The sequence below is a fragment of the Pipistrellus kuhlii genome, unplaced genomic scaffold (genome assembly GCF_014108245.1).
Source record: "Pipistrellus kuhlii isolate mPipKuh1 unplaced genomic scaffold, mPipKuh1.p scaffold_m20_p_3, whole genome shotgun sequence".
NCBI lineage: Eukaryota > Metazoa > Chordata > Mammalia > Chiroptera > Vespertilionidae > Pipistrellus > Pipistrellus kuhlii.
Genome location: NW_023425529.1, coordinates 53268877 through 53289535, shown reverse-complemented (window position 1 = coordinate 53289535; position 20659 = coordinate 53268877). Strand labels below are relative to the sequence as shown.

Below are 20659 nucleotides of genomic sequence, written 5' to 3'. Positions count from 1 at the left end.
TATACTCACCATATAGTTTCTACAAATGTTAACTTTTTATATATTTTCTTTATTTAAAACATATTTATGCCAGAACTGGTTTGGCTCAGTGGATAGAATGTCGGCCTGTGGCCTGAAAGGTCCCGGGTTCGATTCCGGGCAAGGTCATGTACCTTGGTTGCGGGCACATCCTCGGTGGGGGTGTGCAAGAGGCAGCTGATCGATGATTCTCTCTCATCGATGTTTCTAACTCTCTATCCCTCTTTCTTCCTCTCTGTGAAAAATCAATAAAATATATTTAAAAACAAAACAAAACAAAACATATTTATTTGTCTTAATTTTTATGCCTGATCCATAAACAGTTCAGCATGCATATAGCTGGAGTTTAATATTTTGCTTATAGATTTTAAAGTAAAATTTACATAGAGCAAAATGCACAAACCTTTATCGTTCTATGATTTTTTTACATATGCATACATCTATGTAACTCAAACCACTAAGAAGACACAGAACATGTTTGCCAACCCAGTCAGTTTCCCATTGCCACCCCAAAGACAACTGCTGTTCTGACTTTTTCATCTCAGTTTAGTTTAGCCTGCTCTGGAACTTCCTGTAATAGGTATAAGAGGTAAGTCATGTTGTGTTTTGGCGGAGGTTTATTTTATTCAGCATAATTTTTTGAAGACCCATCCATTTTTTTTTTATTGTATGTAGCAGTTCATTTCTTTTTATTTATGAGTTGAACATTGTTGTATAAATGTATTACATTTAGTTTATTCATTCTCACATTAGTGAACATCAGGAATGTTCTCAGTTTTAGACTAAATGGAACATTTCTTATACAAGTGCTTTTGTGGGCCTGGGACTTCATTTCTCTTAGATAAACACGGAGGACTGGAAGTGCTTGCTTACAGGGTAGTTGTGTTTATTAGAAACTACTAGACTTTGCTACGGAGGATTGGATGAGCAACCGGGGGTGAGGCAGAAATATTCCCACATCTCCCCCCGCCACTCCGTGCCCCTATATTCAAATTAACCTTTCATCTTTGTTGGGTTAATTTGCAAACTCACTCCTGATTGGCTGGTGGGCTTCATGAAGGTATGATCAATTAGCATGTTATAATTATGAAAGAAATGCATGAAAGAGCTCTTGCCCACCAGCTCTTTTTATTGGAAGAGTCTGGGTAAGCTATTAGGGGCTGCATATGGCTCAGGGAACAAAGTCTGAGCCATATGCAGACTTGTTTCCTTGTCCTGGACTGTTCTTTTTTTCTATAAAAATCCTTCCTTCTTTAGCTAGAACTATGCAGTGCTTGCAATCCAGAGAGTGAAGAATGGAGGAAATGTGTAAGGCTCAGGCAATCCATCGGCACCTGCCATTACCTCCTTCCTATCCCAGCCAGCTTCTAGTAGCACATACTTTTCCCCAGCTCTTTTTAACTGTGAATTTTCTGATGTTTTTCCCCCCAATTAACTTCATGGAGGCAAAGAGGCACATGGTGTATTTCCACCCAGGGCTGTTTAGGGAGCGTACAGAGCCACCCAAACACGACATCGTTCTTTTCCCTCCATTGTCTTTTATTTGTGCCTGGTCCTCTTCTATTCTCAGCTGCTCTTCTCTGTCCATACCACACCCTTCTCCACACTGAGACCTAATCCATATTTTGTTGGCTCAAGAAATTCTCAGAATTTTAAAGCTAGCTTGACAGATCCATCAACCTCTGCGCTTCCAAGGAGGCTTTTGAGGTGTGTCCAAGGAGGGGAGTGGGCTGTAATCAAACGTTACTCTAATATTTCATTTCAGGAAGCAGAGCAAATATAAATATGTAAGTATTTTAACACATTGCAAGCAGATCCTGAGCATTCTATTTTTTTCATATTACACAGTGTTTTAGATAAATGTTAAAGGCACTCCTTAAAATTAAATACCCATTGCATTTTGAAGTTATTTATTACATGTTCTTACAAGCTAATATATTTTTTTTAAGTATGATACTTTGGAAAATGTTTTTTTGTACTCGTTCAATAGAAACTTATCTGGCCACTGGGTAAAGCTAGCAATAAAACTATTGGTGCGCAATGTGTTAAGTCAGCTTATTGAGAGATAATTTACATTAGTGTAACCACCCTTTTCAGGTGTACAATTTAATTCAAAGTTTGGGCCAACATATAAAGTCATGTAAGCAGAACCACAATGAAGACATGGAATAGTTTTGTCACTCCCCCTCCCCCAATCTCTCTAATCCCCCTTTATATTCAGTCTCTTTCTGGACAAAAGCCCCTGATCTTATTTTGTCCCTATAGTTTTATGTTTTCTAAAATGTCATATAAATGAAGTCATATAGTAGGTAGCATTTTGTGTCTGGTTTCTTTCGCTTAGCGTAATTCTTTTTGACATTTATGCATGCTGCTGTGTGTATTGGTAGCTCATGAAACCAATATTTTTATTATGAAAAATTGACTCAAAAATGTTAACAGGCAACATGATAACCTAAAGTGGACTCCAGAGAAGAATTTTCCTAAACTAAGTCCAGGAAGCATCAGTTCTATAACATTAGATTCTCACCACCTATTCAAACTACTTTTCAATCCATCAATAACATGTACCGTATATCATATTTTCTATTGAAAATTCTTAAAAAATATTTCTTTCCCTTTTTAGAAATGATAGTAAGTTCCCTGTCTTGCAGAAAAAGCAAGCTTTGATAAAATAAGTTTGGAAACATTTCATGCTATAGCCCCCTCCTGGAGATTCACATTTCCATATGCAAGGTTCAGAAAAATTCTGGATTAATGAACTCCAATTAATGTTGTTTAATCTAGCACTATACAAAGTATCCTATATAATAAAAGGCTAGCAACCGTAAGCATAGCGACTGGAATGACCACTTGACCAGTCACTATGAGGTGCATTAACCACCTCTTGGTGTCCCCCCCCGCCCCCTCGCCCACAGGATCCAATTGCAGCATGGCAAATGATGAACTGGGGAGTGGTGGGATGGCAGGACTGGGGACTGGAGAGCAGGCAGAAGATGGCCTTGATTGCAGGCTAGGCCTAGGGACCCTGCACGCACATGATTTCCTGCACTGGGCCTCTAATTAAACTATAAAACAACACGGTCAAATAGAGCTTTATGTGACAGCGGAAATCTTCTACAGCTGCGGTGTCCAATATAGTAGCCAGTAGCTACTTGTGGCTATTGAATGCTTGAAGTGCAACAGAAGAATTGAATTTTTAATTTAATATCATTTAAATTTAAACAGCCACATGTGACTAGTGGCTTTTTGTGTGTTACTCTTTGTTTGTATAGAGTCTTTAAAATTCTTTTTTCTACATAACATTTCTTTTCACTTCTCACAGAACTATCATGCCATGCAGGAACAACCACATAATTTGCAGGTCCCAGTGCAAATAAAAATGTGAGCTCCATCTTGTTCAAAAAGCAGGGGGAAAAATGCTAAACTATAAAGTAAACATTTTCTGTTTCTTCTGTGGTCTCTCTATTGACTTCTCTAATTTGCTGTTTGATGTCCTTCTAAGTAAAGTTAAAACTGAAAATTATTAGTTTGAATTTTACCATTTATCTTTGTATTATGCAATGTCAGAATAAAATACAAGTATAAGAACATTTAACTTTTATATATAATCTCTAAAATTGTATAATTCATAATTAGTAGCTTTTACATACAGTAGTTTTTGTTTATTTGTTTGTTTTGTTTTTTGTTGTTCTTACCAGACCAGTGGAAATGCTGCATAAAATTTACTTGACTATTTTTATTTCACTTCTTGATATATGTTCATTTTTTTTTTAATAAATCTTCATTGTTCATATTATTACAAATGTTCCTTATCCCCCCCCCGCCCCCATTGCTCCCCTCCACCAGGTTCCCACCACAACCTCTGCCCTTTCCCCACCCCTCATTGTCCTCATCCATAGGTGCACAGTTTATGTTCAGTCTCTTCCCACACCCCCCTCTCCCTTTTCCCCCCAAGAATTGTCAGTTCACTCCCCTTCCATACCTCTGATGTATTATATTCACCAGTTAATATTGTTCATCAGATTTTTTTTTAAATTCCCTTGGTTTTTAGATTCACTTGTTGATAGTTACATATTTGTTGTTCATAGTTTTTATCTTTATTTACTTTCTCTTCCAAAAGAACTCCCTTCAGCAATTCATATAATTCTGGTTTGGTGGTGATGAACTCCCTTAGCTTTTTTTTTTTTTATTAGTGAAGCTCTTTATCTGGCCTTCAATTCTGAGTGATAGCTTTGCTGGGTAGATTATGTTTGGCTGTAGGTTCTTGCTATTCATCACCTTGAATATTTCTTGCCATTCCCGTCTGACCTGCATGGTTTCTGTTGAGAAATCAGCTGACAATCGTATGGGTGCTCCTTTATAGGTAACTACCTGCTTTTCTCTTGCTGCTTTTAATATTCTCTCTTTGTCTTTTGCTCTTAGAATTTTAATTATGATTTGTCTTGTTGTGGTCTTCTTTGGATTCTTTTTGTTTGGAGTTCTGTGCACTTCCAAGTCTAATTCTTTCACCAGGTGGGGGAAGTTTTCTGTCACTATTTCTTTCAGTATGTTTTTGATATCTTGCTCTCTCTCATCTTCTGGGACCCCCATAATTCTGATGTTGGTTTGCTTGAAGTTGTTCCAGAGGTTTCTCACATTATCTTCAACTTTCTGGATTCTCTTGTCTTTTTGCTTCTGCGGAGGAGTGTCTTCTGGCTCTTTATGTTCCAAATCTTTGACTTGATTTTTGAAATCTTCCATTCTGTTTTTAGGACTTTGTATAATATTTTTTATTTCAGACAATGTATTCTTTATTTCTTGTTGATCCTTTATTATTTCTTGTTGATCCCTTATTATTTCTTGTTGATCCTTTATTATTTCTATTGATCCCTTTTCACATCCTCATAGGTCTTATTGACCTTTTCTAAGAAATTCTTGAAAAACCTTATAAGCGTGATTTTGAACTCTATACCCAGTCACTTCTTTTCCTCCATTTCTTTTGTTTGTGATCTGTTTCCTTGTCTTGTCATTTTCACAGCTTCCCTAAATTGGAAGGGTGGCTTTGTGTGCTAAGGTGTCCTATATGGTTCAATGAATAAGCCTCCCAGTTACCTGAGGTGGGCAGTCTTGGTGTAGCCCTTTGTGGGCTGTGTGTGCAGTCTTGTTATTAAGCCTTGCTTGTTGTTGGTATCACTGGGAAGTGTTCATCTCCAAGCCAATTGGCTATGAGGATCATAAGTGTCTCAGCTAGGAGGGTTTCTATATTCTGCTTGAATGGGGCAGAGTCTCGGGGTGGCACAGACAAGCTTTGTTGAATCCCACACAATTGGTTGCAGGCGCACGCACCTCTTTGGTATAGGAGCAGACAAGCTTTAGATTCCTGTCTGTCACTCCTAGGAGAATCCCAGCCACGCATTAGCTGTCTGCCCACTCTGCGCACCGGGAGTAAGCCAGCAGCGAACTCGGCCCGCCCTCTCTGTGCTCCGTAAGCAAGCCAGCAGCGAAGTCTGGTGGCAGCCTTTTCGCGTGCACAGTTCTCCGTACCTTCACAGTTCCTGAGGTTCAACGTGCCTTCTTTCTCCTTCCCAGATGGTAGAGCCTCCTCTCAGCCAGCTGTCCGGCGCTTCAGGGTGATGTTTCCCCTGTTTTTCAGTTCTAAATTCAAATTTGTTGTGGTAGGCTGCATTCGGGTGTCTACCCTATGCTGCCATCTTGGTTTCTTGATATGTGTTCATTCTACCAATATGCTCTACTTAAGGTTTATTGATGAATAAAGAAAGACTAAAAGGAAAAGGAAATATGAGTTACCTGATCTTTCTCTTTCCTTCCATGTCATTTTTTTTTTTTTTTTTTTTAGCACAAATGGTCAGCTAATATGAGGAAGTAATATGAATAAAAAGAACACAATAAGTTTCCTTGGTCATTTTTTCTTAGAACATTGCCTTTTTAAAAAGTTCTTAATATTAACCTTTAGGGAAGATCCAAGATGGCTGCACAGGTAAACACCTAGCCGCAGCCACACACAACAATTTCAATAAAATACAACTAAAATATAAAATGGACATTACCCAGAACTACAGGAAAGTCAACTGACTGGAAATTCTACAATGAGAAGCAAGGAGAAAACCAGAAGGAAGAGCGGAGGAGCTGTAAAAGCCTAAGGTACGGAGACACGCGGTGTGCGCGGAGAAAACGGAGTCGGAGAGGAGGGGGTGGCTGAGTGCCTGGCTGGTGTTCCAAAGCAGGAAGGAGATAAAAGCTCCGACTGTGCTGAACCCCAGACCAGACTGCTCTGAACCCCAGTTCTGGGCCAGACCCCGGGGATCCAGGCTCATCCAGAGGAAGCTGGGCTGTACAGCAGAACCCCAGGGGAGTGGCGAAAGGAGGTCCCAGTTGGCACGCATATTGCCCGCAGAGAAGGGACTGTTGGCTGTGCTGCAGGACTGCCCTGGCGAGAAGGAGACAGGGGCTCCAGACTGCTCTGAATGCCACTTCCAACTCTAATTCCAACTGAACTGAACCCCAGTTCCAGGCCCATTGGGGGAGAGGAACATCTGTAATAATATGAACAATAAAGATTTAAAAAAAAAGAAAGAAAAAAAAAGTTCTTAATAGATTTTATTTATTAAGCAGTTTTAGGTTCACAGAAAAAAAATTGAACAGAAAGTACAGAAATTTCTCACATGCCTCCTGACCCCCCCACACACAGAGTCTCCTCCACCACCAACGCCCTCCACTAGAGAGGTATACATTTATTACAATTAATGAAGTTACTAGACACATCATCACCCAAAGTCCATAATTTACATTAGTGCTCTCTCTTGGTGCTGTGCCTTTCACAAGGAAATGTAATGACATGTTATTAAGTGAAAGAAGCCAATTTTAAAAGACTGCATATTGTATGGTTTCAACTCTAAGACATTCTAGAAAAGGCAAAACCATAGTTTATAGACAGTAAGATTAGTGGTTGCCAGGGGTTGGTGAGGAGGGAGGAATGATTAGATGGATACAGAGGGTTTTTTTGAGAAGTGAAACTATTGTATTCCAAATGACACCGCAGGAGCAGATACATCTCATTTGTCCAAACATGTTATTGCCTTCTTTCTGTGTACAGAGGAAATTCTGCTTCAAATGGAACTGGAGGGCTTTCAGGGATGGTAACATGAAATTCCGTGGTGCTACTGTCCAGAGGCATAATTACAAGGCTGTTGTTTAATTGTTGTTATAAATGGTGGCTCCACCTCCAGACTGGAGTGTAAATATCTACTTAATTCATTCTGTGGCTATGGAATTTAGCCTGAGACTTAAGGACAAAAGTTCTTAATTAGGAAATGGCTCCAGTAGACCTGTGAAGCCTCTAAATCTGTCTGAAAAACTAGGGCATCTATGCATATGAGAATTTTTCTAGGAAGTGTGTCCACAACTATTAATAAATTCTCCAAGGAGTTCATGACACAAAAAGCCAAAGAGCTACTAATTCAAAACGTTGTTTATAAGAGGAAAAGGGCTTTTCAGATCCAGAGAAACAACATACAAACGACTTTTGGAAAAACAGCCTGTTGGAAAGTTGAGGGCTACAAATACATTTTGTCATGATGACTAATACTAAAAGATGGTTTTATGAAATTTTCAGTAACTGCTTGCTTTGATTTTTCTCAGTCCAAATGGAACCAATAAGGGTTCTTATTCTTCTTACCTACTCTCCCCTTACCCAAATTATCCAAGGGACCTGGGGCTCCAATACCAGATATTACCATGGAATGGTTTCTCTAGACTTTTGTATTTCTTATTTTGCATTTATTTAAAATTTAAAATTTATCTATAATATATCCTTAATGGTCCTTTGCTCTGGGGAATCAATGGGTCAAAGACAAGAGAAAGAGAGAGAGAGAGAGAGAGAGAGAGAGAGAGAGAGCGAGAGCGAGCAGGAGGCTGTGTTTGAATGTGAAAAATGGGAGTTTGGGGCTAAGGACACCCTGTCAGGAGAGTGATACTGTTGATCTTTAGGGACTTGTAAGTCATTCTGAATAAACTCAGCCCTGACCCAAGCCTTTTAAAGGTCCAAAAGCTGAGGGCTAATTTTGTGTGTACTTGCTGACTTTTCACATGGTCCGCAGTGCCTGCTTCCAGCTGGAACTGCACATGGAAATACTTATACTGAAATAACGTTAGGAAGGGGGCCCCTCTGAGGTTTCCGATCAAGCAGGAACCAAGAAAAACTAACAATCCCAGGAGACTGCCTCACTTATTATTTTCATCTTTTCTTCCACCTCATCCTAAGAAAGCCTCCGGGCTGACAAGGATCTGTATAGAAAAGACTTTTTTGAGACATATCAGCCTTAGAAATTGAGTTTATCTGCCTGTGAATTGCTCAAGAAACCATCCTCTCAACAATGTTGATATTACTTAGGGAACCATGTTTTTGAGTTAGCCTTCCCCGCCCCCCCTCGATTTCTGATTAAAGAATTAATTGAATTTTTTAAGAATCAGCTTCTTAGTTCTAGTCAGATTATGTTTTAAGTTTCTCTCAAAATGCAATTTCACATGATCCACAGTCTACAAGATTACAAAAAAGCAAAACACATATAAATCAAAACTTAAATATTGATTCTACTTGATCTAGAGTAGACTTGTATATTCTACTTATCCACGCATTGCACATGATAGCCAATAATCTCTTCAAAGAATATTTGTGTCGGCAAGATGAGTGACTCTGTCTGCCTATGTAAGAGCAACTCGTTCTAACAGGAGCAACAGAAGCAAAGAAAACAGCTCTGGGCATTAGACCACTTAGCTCGTGGCTTCTGCATCCACGGGGCAGGGGTTCTGGGTCCCGTGAGCGACTTCTCCGCAGACCTAGTGCCTCTTTCCCAGCTCTGAGGCTGCATCGAGCTGGAACCAGTTTTGTCTTTGGCTAAAGCAGGTAAGGCAGGCCTATTCTTTGCTTATTGTCATGTTGTGCTGTTTATCAAATACAAAACCAATTGAGCACATTTTCACATTTTGTGGCAAAATTGTGCTTTGATAATACAACACTGCTAAGGATATTCCCAGGATTCCCCCCCCAAAGAACTGCCAAGTCTTAGCTAGATTGGAAAATGCTTTTGAAAATGTACCTTTATTTTTCCCTAATAGATGCGAACTTAATCAAACTGTTTTTTATCCAATGCATGGATAAGTAGAATATACAAGTGATCTCAGGTAAACAAGCAGAATATTCTTTCTTGAATGTTCCAAAGTTGCATATTGTATCATGTTATGAGTTCTTCATGGGCAAATCCTAGATCTTGTTTGTCTTCGTTATTGCATTTTTTTCTTTAATTCCTCAGAACTTGGCATGGTGACTGGCACATAGAAGAGACTCCATAAATGGTGTTTTGTGGGTGTTCCCCCCCCCCGCCCGCCCGCCCCCCTATTTGGTCAAGTGGAGGGTTCAGGCTCAAATTTCAAGCATGAACATCTTTGAATAAAATTGTTAAATGGGTGAAGTGTGCCTCCAGAAATTATTTTCCCTTTTACTGTGTACATCACAGGTGCCAGTGTACGTTTGCTGTTCTCTGGTTGAGATTATGGGTTTCCACTGTATCAGTCACCTCGATCAAACTGTTTCTTGATCAATAAGAGTAGGTTGCAGTGATCCAATATGTGAAATCTTCACATAACTTATTTCCTTTGAGTCTCTGGAAATGATACCAGTGGTAACAGGAGAGAGATTTTAGGGTGTGTCGTCCTTGAAAACCTCTTGGATCATAAGTCATATAAGCAGGAAACAGCCCTAGTTTCAGTCTTAGTTTTAAGGACTCGAGAGAAAGCAACACAGTATTCCCTTGAGAGAATGCAGTTCCTCATTTTGCAGATGGAAAAATTGGAAAAGAAAAAAAAAAAGAATATAAATGACTGCTCAATTTGACATTATGAGTTAGGGTCAGAGTCGGAAATAAAAAACAACGGACTAGGTTAGATTTTCTATCATATTAAACATTTATTTACCCAAAGAAGTATAAATTAACTTGACTTACAAATCTGAATCTTTCTTCAGAAAGTGGTAATTATATTCCTCAAACTGTAATTAATATATGCAATAAATATAAATCTTCCTCATGAGATCCTGGCATATCCAGTTTTCTGGGTCAGTATGTATTGTGCTCATAAACTTCAATAAATCTTTTAAATGCTATTTTTAATTAATTCAGATATTGCAACAGTTTTTTATTTTCGAAGGAAATCGTATTTGCTGTGTACTAAATTAAGATGAAGTTTTTTCCTCCACACGTCTGTCATTTCAGTTAGATATTGAAGACCTAGCAATAACATTATTATTTGACTGTGGCATGTTACATTAATTGTCTCAAGGGGATACTGTGTTGCTTTCTCTCGAGTCCTTAAAACTAAGACTGAAACTAGGGCTGTTTCCTGCTTTAGGTCCCTGATAGTTTACTTAACACAGATACACTGATAATTGTACAACATTTTAGAACAAATCACTTCTAAGATAAATTCCCCATCCTTAGAGGGTAAGTCTGTACCTCAAAGACTGATTCATCACCAAGTTTGGCTGGTTATGCCCCAAAATTCTCACACAGCTTTCCTAAGTGCTAACTTGTACTTTGGGGGTGCCTGGACCCTCTGGGGGGTTAGAACATCCCAGAAGCATGAGGCTCACAGCACAGCCCTATGTTGTTTGAGATGCAAAGTAGGCATCCAAGCAGAGCTATAAAATACAAAAAAGTACAAGCTGTCCCTACCTGCTTTAAAACTGTGTCTCCCATCAGCACTCTGCTCATTGTTAACGACTCTAGTCCCACCCGTTTTGATTCTGTCTTAAGGCTTTTACAATTATTTCCATTACCAGGACTCTCCATCTTCAGATGTTGGTGTGCTATTCTGGGGCCATTTGCATATATTATGGAGTAAAGCAAATGAGTAATTAATTATGTTGCTGTCACTGAGAACTAGGAATGTCAGCATTGGAGTGGGAAGATAAAGATATAAGTTCAACAATGTTTAAGTTAAAAACAAACAAACAAAAAAAACCACTCTGTAATTCTGAATTTGAGTGGAAAATAATATGAACTCATGGAATTATATATAATATATATATATATATATATATATATATATATATATATATATATGTTCTATTTATGTCTACTGAAGTAGCAAGAAACAATGAACAACCCAGTGGTAATGAGAATCCCAGTGCCTAGAGACTGTTGTCTAAAGATACCAGTTTTTAATAAACATAATCAGGGCTCCTTGAGGAGATGGTTTATTCTAGATGCAAGGCAGGAAATTTATAAGATAAGCCTGGAACATTTTGTCAAAGCAGGGACCCAGAAAGTTATTAAAAATCCTTAGGGCCATGTCAGGAATCAGGAAACAAAGATAAGATAGCTTGATCATCAATACAGACAATAACTTCAACATACTGAAACACAATAAATGTCTAAATCCATTAGTTCATAATTATAAATAATACTTTTTTTCATTTTTAAATTGTCACTGCAGGGTGTTATCTTAAAATCTGGTAAAGAAAAAGAAGTAAGTACTTACTCTGACTTTTCTACAAATGAATCTCAGGTTAACCAAATATTTAAGGAGTGGAGATTTTTTTCCTTGTAGATAAGTTCTAGCCAATGACTAAAGAAGATAAAGACCATTACTATTTTTCAAACCATATTTAAAGTATGAATCCAAGCAACGATCATGCATAACTGCTAACATCTCAAAAATATACAATCAAGATATTTAATATTTTTGGTGGAAAAACATAAGACGATCCATCCGGTATTGTACCAAAAAATCCCCCACGTAATCCAACCTGAATCTAATCAAGCATCTACTAATTTCCCAACAATATAGGAGGAACAAAGACCATGGTGAATGACACTATTGGAATGCAATCAGCAAAATCCAGACAATATAAAAACAGTATTTATTTAATTTATTTATTTACTATTTATTTAAAATTATATATGGCAAGGGATGAAAAAGAGAGGTAAAGAGGGAATTTATAGACTTGAGAGACTTGTTGCAATGCATGGACTTTATTTGAATTCTGATTTGAACAAACACACAATAAAAAATAAATAATAAGAAACAATTTTGAGACAATTGGGAAGTTTGAACACTGGATATCTGATGACATAAAGGACTTATATTTCAAGTGTGATAATTGGGTTTAAGTTTTCTTTTTTAATAGTCCTTAGCTTTTGTTGCTATAAATATTACTACAAATGAAATGATATGATATGATATCTGGGATTTCCTTTAAAACATGGGGAGATGGAGGATAAATAGGTTAAATAGGGAAGAGTATAAATGAAAGATTGTCCATGAGCTGAAAATTGCTGAACTGGGTGACGGACACACTATATTTTGTTACACAGTACATTTGAAATGTTTCATGGTAAGTAGTAAAGACATCATAATAATAACCATAGCACTGGCACACAGTCTGGGCATCCCAGAGCCTGGGCTAAGCATTGAGAGAGCACAAATAGTCTGCTCATCTGTGCAGGGCCCTCCTCAACAGTGTTACCATGTGACAGACATGGATAGACCAGCTCCAGCACCTCCTTATTTGGAGGTTTAGAAGCTGGACTTAAACACTTTGGACTAGATTAAGTCCCTAGTATTCTTGGATAAATTGTGGAGTGGGAAACGCTTCCAGAAAGATAAAATTCTGGCAAACCAGAAACAAAGGGGGCTCCAAAGTGAACTGGAATAATAAAAGAGATAAGAATATATTTTGTACATGTCAACTTAGTAAAACAGTTATACCAGTTAATTAAGACACCTCCAGTAGACTTCAATCCTCTGTTGATTCCCCCTCCCCGCCTTATGTATATTAGAAAACACATTTTCTAACACTTCTGGAATTCTATGTTCCAATGCTGATCAAGAGATAAGATGATTTTAATGTATTTACTATTTGAATAAAAAGTGAGGTGCCTTCATTTGCTGGCTAAAGAGCTTTCCATTCTTCTTCTTCTTCTTCTTCTTCTTCTTCTTCTTCTTCTTCTTCTTCTTCTTCTTTTTAAAAATATATTTTATTGATTTTTTACAGAGATGAAGGGAGAGGGATAGAGAGCTAAAAACATCGACCAGCTGCCTCCTGCACAACCCCTACTGGGGATGTGCCTGCAACCAATGTACATGCCCTTGACCGGATTGAACCTGGGACCTTTCAGTCTACAGACTAACGCTCTATCCGCTGAGCCAAACCGGTTTCGGTGCTTTCCATTGTTTTTAGGATTATATCGAAATTTAGCACAGCCTAATAAGCTATTATCCCCTCTTCACCATACTCAAGCTTCATTTTCTCTCTTTCAGTTTTTAACTCTCTTCACTGCCTAAGATATCTTGAACTTAGTAGTCCATCTTCCCCAAAGTCCCTTTTTCATTCTCCCACCACCATTATTGCCTTAATCAATTTGTACTCATTGTTAAGAGCCAGATTAAAAATCTCTCAGGGATATCTTCATGGATGGTTCTGTGCAGGATATGTTTGATGAATGTTTAGCATCCTGCCCTTCCTCTTCCATAAAACTTAAACTTATCTATACTAATAAAAGGGTGATATGCAAATTGGTCAGGACAACCTCACAGTAACAACTAACAAGCTGCATGAGGCAAGAAGGCCATCAGGGGAGTTAGTGAGGTATGACCAAACAACTGAACAGCAGGCAGCATGGGGCAACCAGGCTGGCGGGGGGGTTGCGGGGGGCAGTGAGGGCTGACCAGGCTGGTAGGAGGGTAGGTGAGGGATGACCAAATGACTAAACAGGCTGTGTGGGGCAACCAGACCAGCAGGGGGTGGGAGGCAGTGAGGGGTAACCAGGCTGGCAGGGAGGGGGGCAGTTAGTGGCAATCAGGCCAGTGGGGGGCAGTGAGGGGCAACCAGGCCAGCAGGGGGGAAATTGAGGGCAACCATGCCAGGGGGGGGGGCAGTTAGGGGCGATCAGGACAGCAGGCAGAGGCGTTATGGGTGATCAGGCTGGCGAGGGGGGGGCAGTTAGGGGTGATCAGGCAGGCATGCAGGTGAGCAGTTAGGAGCCAGTGGTCCCGATTGTTGTAAAATGAGACAGGAAACAGAACAATTTTTCCTCTTTGCAGACAGAATGAGAAACAATAAGATCGTCAAATATTTAAACACAGATGTGTGGACTTCAAATTTATTCTCACTATTTTCAGTCTCTTAGTCCTTCAATTATACTAACATTTCCTACAGTAGTTCCAGGTCACATATCCTTATTTTTAGGTTTGTAGAATGACTTGGTTGTCCTTTCTTTAAATTTTTTTAAGAAATTTAAAATTACATGAAAAAAGTTTATTACTGAATAATTAGAAGATATAAACAAAAAATCACTATCCAGAGATACCCTTTGTTTGTATTTTGTTGTATCACGTATACAATTTTTATCTCCACAAAATGGATCCTATTGTATATGCTGTTTGTAATATGATTGTTTTAACTCCAAATATGCCACAAATATGCAGGTTATATGTGTGTCTACTAAGCAAGAAAACCCCATCTATTATTTCTAGGAATGGGAGGTTTTACTGAGTGTTCCTCAGACTAGCACCTTGCTCCTTGTGGACACTCACAGACGCCTATTGGCTGAGTCATGCTCAACTGCTGTTTTGTTTTTCTACATCATGAACCCTTTAAAACAAAGTCAGCAGTAGCTGTGATGGTTAGTCAATATGTGATACACAGTTCTCTGCTCTTTGTGGAAACATGTGATCTTGTTTCCACATGTGGACTGATCGATTCCTCAGTGACATCCCATGGAACTGATCTCAAACACTACCATCTGAAATCCATTACTTCTCAGTATAGCTTTGTACAAAATTACAAAGTTTTGTATTCTAAAATTCAACACTCAAAATTTCCTGTAAGTCTAATGTACTCTAATTCTTTAGGTTTAAACCTATTTAATATAATTTAGTTTGCCAAGCCATAAAACTTCTGGTTGTAGTTATTTTACTAGACTTGTGAGGCATATCCCATTATCTGCCACTTTTTTTTTTTTTTTTGTAGTTAAGCCTAGGCATCCATAAATCTGTTTTCACATCAACAATACAAGAGGTAGTACTGCTTATCACATTAGTATATATGAAGGTCCATCTTCTCAAGCGAAGCCAGAACAGAACAGACACAGCAGCAGCAACAATCTGTTCCCCTTCCCAGTGTGCTTCATTATCCCAAATTGCAGAGAGTCTACCATTAAATGGTGATGCACTTTCTCATTTGTTGGCTCAACATTCTAACGTCCTTCCCATGTGATAAACTTATCTCCCCACTCTTCTAAAAACAAACCACACAAGTCAGAAGTAAACGGACACTCCTACAAGGACACAATGGCTTATTGCACAATTACTATGCAATTGAAGGAATGTAGAAACACTAGAATAAAGGTGAAAAATTAGTTCATTCTGGAGGTCTTAATTTATTCCTAGTGTTTGGACCCTGGCCGCACAATTTTTGAAAATATACCTTGATCCGCACCTTTTTAGTCAAAATCCTCTGACTATTTTCTGTTGCATTTCACTAGACCCACACCCCTAAAATAAACACTCAGTGGAAACTACATTGTCCAGGAGCCAAATAATGGAAATTTATTTACAATCACATATTGGCACAGCATGCATTTTTATTGCTTCCGCAGTTCACAGAAACAATGCAGACATAACCATGCAACTCAAATCCCAAAAGCTTTAGAAGAATTCCCCTCTTTGTCATCCCAAGGTACTGTGGTTGCTACAGAAAAAAAGAGAATAAAGAAGTCCTGAGACTACCAGAACTGAGTTCCTGTTCATGATTCTCTGCTCACATTCTTACTGTTGGCAGTGACAGATTATCAATTGTACTAATATTTTAATGATAAATTTACTTAAAATCATTCTCCAGAAATGTTTACATTACTATGAATAAAGACAATTAGATTTCTATATTTTCAATAGTTATATTTTTTTCTTTAAGAAATCCAGCAAAATGTTGCTTGGAAATGTTTTTTTTTTTTTTTCTTTCTTAAATATACAATTGCTTTTATTATTTTACTTTTAACTATTATTATTCCTTTTCTTGCCCCTCTTTGCCTGGTAAATCTCTTCCCATTATTATATTTTCAACCTTTCCATGTCCTTATGTTTTAGACGTGTCTTTTATTTTGTTTTAAATCTTTACCTGAGGATATGTTTTCTATTGATTTTTATAGAAGTGGAGGGTAGCGGGGAAAGAGACAGAGAGAAAGAGAGAGAGAGAGAAGAAGAGAAAGAGAGAAGAAGAAGAGAGAGAGAGATTCCTTTACTTTGAGTTTAGTTTTCTGGACTAAAGATTATTATTTTCATTTTTTCTTTTGTATTCATCTTAACTTGAGATTTGTTGGATTTTTCAGTTTGAGGATTGGTTTCTTTCATTAATTCTGGAAAAATTTCAGCCTGGGCAGAGTGGTTCAGGTGGTTGAGTATTCTCCTGTGTATGAAGGGTTGCCAGTTCCCAGTCAGGGTACATAAGTGGATTGTGCATGGACAGAAGGCAACTGACCGATATTTCTCTCTCTCTCTCTCTCTCTCTCTCTCTCTCTCTCTCTCTCTCTCTTTCTCTCTGCATGTCTTCAGATGAGGATTTAAAAAAAAGAAGGAAAAATTTCAACCATTATCTATTTCAGTATTGCCCCCCTCCTATCTTTTTTGTTTGTTTGTTTGTTTTCTCCTTTTGGAAATCTAACAAGATGTAAATTAAACTTTTTCTATCCTCTATATGTTCTTTTTACTTATTTTTGCTATTTTTTATCTTGTCCATCTGTGCTTCTGTCTTCTATCTTCCAGTTAACTGTTACTCTCTTTAGCTGATTCTATCTGCTATTTAATTTTCACACTGCATTTCTAACTTGAATTTTTGTATTTTTCAGAAATTATATTTGTTTTTACTTTTTCAAATCTTGTCAATTAGGATAGTCTCTTTCTCTTTAACAACACTTTTGATTTCTTCATTTACTTATTTGAAGATATTAAACATAGTTGTTTAAGTGCCTTTACCTGATAATTCCAAAAACTACATTCTTGGAGGGCCTAAATCTATAGTTTGCTGTTTCAGCTGATGCCTCCTCAGGAAAATCTGTTTTTTTCAAGTATTTAGTGAGTTCTTATTTTAAGCCCTTGTTCCTTGAAACTTCATTATTAGGGATTCTTCAAAACTTTATTTAGCACATTCTTCTAGAAAGGGCTTGTGTTTGCTTTTGCTAGGAACCTGGGAACAGTGTGGGGAGCCCCATAGGTAGAGTGGTTCAGGCCCAAACCTGTTAGAAGAGGTGGTTAGAGATTTCCCGAGAAGACATTATCAGCTTTATCTTTAGAGCCGACAAACAGAAAGGAAAACTGTCTTCCTCCGCAGGGTGACTATTTTCTTTTTGGGGCTGTGTCTCTCAACAGAATGGGGTTTTTGCTTAGTCACTGATATTATTATCTTTTGGGTTTTTTGCCCTTAAGGGGAGGTCTCTGGCCCAAATCTCTGACTTCCCTTTACCACTCCCCAGATTTCTCTCCCGTCCCAGGTACAGGAAGCCCTAGCACTGCATCACCAGGATTATTAGATTCTCACAAGGTCATGCTCACCTTTGTGGATTTTTTTCTTTCTTGTGACTTCTGACTTCTAAAAATTCTCTAATTTAATCATAACTCAGCCATACAGTAAAACATCTATTAATCATTACTTTAATGTGAGCTGTATTGGGAAGTCTTCTCTCGTGATCTAGTCTACAATATTGCTAAAAATGAAGTCTAAAACTTATCAATGTGTATTTGTGAAGGGATTCTTATAGTGAGTCCAATATGTAACAAACCAATGCACTTAGAAAAATGTTTAAAACAAATAGCACACTTCAAAAGAGATACCAAACTATTACTGGAATTTCATCATTTGGATTTGTATTGACTTAGAAAATAATTTTTTAATAACCAACTAGATAATTATTGATATACACTAACCATTCACATATTTATGTGACAATTTTTCCACTGTAGCAATTTAGCTGAGAAACTCAATATTTTCCATAGAGCACCATTATATGGTACAATTTCTATAATAACTAGAGTCCAAAATAGCTTCCCAATGAGCCTTGCCTCTTGGCATTCATGTCCTAGAAGCTCCCTCCACCACCGTACCCCCTATCACCACTACTCACACAGTAAATAGGACTGACCTTTGTAATACTAAAGTATAGAGGAAATTATGATGTGGAGCTTGCAGGGGGCTATGTCATAAAAAAAAAATTAGGATTATGTGCTCTGGGATAAGCCAGTCCCCCTGTCATGAGGGCAGTCAAATAGCTTATGGAAAAAACTCCTGTCAAAAGCAGCACCAATAGCCCTGCTATAGAAAGGAGCCATCTTGGAAGCTGCCCCTCCAGCTTTGTCAAGCCTTCAGGTTCCAGCGATTGATGACATCTTGACTCATGAGAGACTCCTAGCTAGGACCACCCGGCTAATCTGCTCGTGATGTCCTGCCCCACAGAAACCATGTGAGATAATAAATGTTTATTGCTGTGGTAAGCCGCTAAAAGTGGGGCTGCTTTGTTATTGTAACAATGCATAAATCACACAATTGTTATACAAGTTGGGTATGCTGCTTTTTTCACTTAATTGAAATTTTTACATTACTTTTTTTAAAAAAACACACAAAACAACAACCAACTGGTGATCTCATCTGAACATCTATTAGAATAACAAGATCCATGTAAGGACTGCACTCAGCTCTTGCTGCTACACGCAATTACCAAACACTGGAAAGATGGCCATATCTCTGGAGATCAGAGCGATGTCTATGACACACTGATGGCTGACTCGAGCAATCGTAAATATGTGCATTGTTTATATACAAAAGCTTTTAGCCCTGGGCTAATGGCTTAAAACACACACACACACACACACACACACACACACACCCACAAACACCAGTTTAGGGTTTGTGTAGTGTATGCGTTATACATCACAGAACATATTTCCAAAGATATGGATTGCATCACTTATTTCATATAACATCTAATCTTTTTACATACTCCATAGTAATTAAGGAGACTCTAAGATTGACATTTTTTTCTCTTTTATCCATCTTCCTACCACACAAAACTTTTACTCTGATCCCTTTCTTACCTTCAGTACTTGGTCCTTTCTTGTACTGACCTCTTAACTCCCCTCCTTCACCTACTAGGACATTTTGCTTTCAGGGATAATCCACTAACAATAGAACAAATGTAAATTCCTCTATAATTTGGATTCAAACTAGCTTCCTGTCCTCTTTCTCATCCTGCTGTTCCATGCAAACCCTTAATATGGGCAAAAATGCCCCCTTCCTGCACTTCACATATTTCTCCTTCCAATGGTTTCACATGAGCCATTTCTTCCCACAAGAGACCCTCCCCCTAGGCTCAGGCATGTCTTTTTACCTTTCAAAGCCCAGCTATGATGTCCTCCATGAGGTTTGCCATCACTGTCATGGTGACCCCTGTTATAGCTATCTTTAGTATTACCCTCCTGAGACCTACAGTCATCTTTTTACAATTGCTTGTGCCTGATAAGATCACCCTCCCTCACCACCCCCACTCCCTAAATGCACACAGACGAGCCTCACTTCCCCTCTGACCAACTAGCCTTTAAGTTCTTGGAAGACAAGATTTATGTCATCTTTGTCTTCTCCAAGGCTCTTAAGCACAGTTCATTCTTTATATCCAGTACTTGTTTAGGGGAGCTGGCCAGGATGGGATAAACACCTCAGGACAAGGGAAACCACAGTGTGTGTGGTGGTCAAGGCCCTCAAGGGGGCAGTAGAGAACTAGTTGTTAATATCCTCCACAGAAGTATTGATTTGGGGTTCTTAAAAGTTTTGTCAACTGGTGTGTGTGTGTGTGTGTGTGTGTGTGTGTGTGTGTGTGTGTGTGTGTGTGGGAGGGGGGGGTGGGGGGGGCGCGCGGGAAGTAGAGTGGGGGGTAAATTAAATCCAGGAAGTGTGAAGGAAACAAACAGGAGTTATTTGGAATTCATTCTAAATAGGATCAAAACTGGAATACAAACCAACCACGTGATGATCATCAAATGGGGACAAAACCAGGAAGACTGTAAAAAGAAAGGCATGAAGGTTCCAAAACACACATAAAAGCTAGAATTCAGGTTGGCCAGGAGACAAAGTCTAGGCCAGGTTCAGGTTTTGACAAGAAAGAGAAGTAAGCTTAAAGTATGGGAAATTTGACTCTGAGAAGGTGGCAGGAAATCATACATGGCCAGGGTCTCAATTGGGCTGTACTTCTTTGCAGCTACCTGAACCCTGAGCTATAGGAAGATGGAGAAGCTTAGTATCTGGTCTCCTCGGAGCTTTAGTCATCTTGTTCTTATCTTGTGGTCACTTTACCTCTTCTGGGCATTAGGGGTTCCTATAAATCCAACATCTACCTCTATCCCATTTGTTTTGTTTGTTTGTTTTTATTGTTTAAACTATTACCTAAGTCTCCTTTTTCACCCACTGATTTCTCCCCAGCCGCCCCCATCCCCTAGCACGTGCTCCCCACCCCATCTATGTCCATTGGTTTTGCTCATATATAATCCTTTGGTTGATCTCTTACCCCTTTGCCCTTCCTCTTTCCTCACAGGTTGGAAAGTATGT

The 20659-nt window shown here is 38.6% G+C and overlaps 1 long non-coding RNA gene across 1 annotated transcript; it reads left to right on the top strand.

Moving 5' to 3' along the window:
* Positions 1-1929: 1929 nt before the first annotated feature.
* Positions 1930-20225, top strand: LOC118728964. The gene is made up of 3 exons (XR_004991073.2): positions 1930-2067; positions 9921-9927; positions 20215-20225. It is a non-coding gene; the product is annotated as an uncharacterized LOC118728964 (long non-coding RNA).
* The last annotated feature ends 434 nt before the right edge of the window (positions 20226-20659 follow it).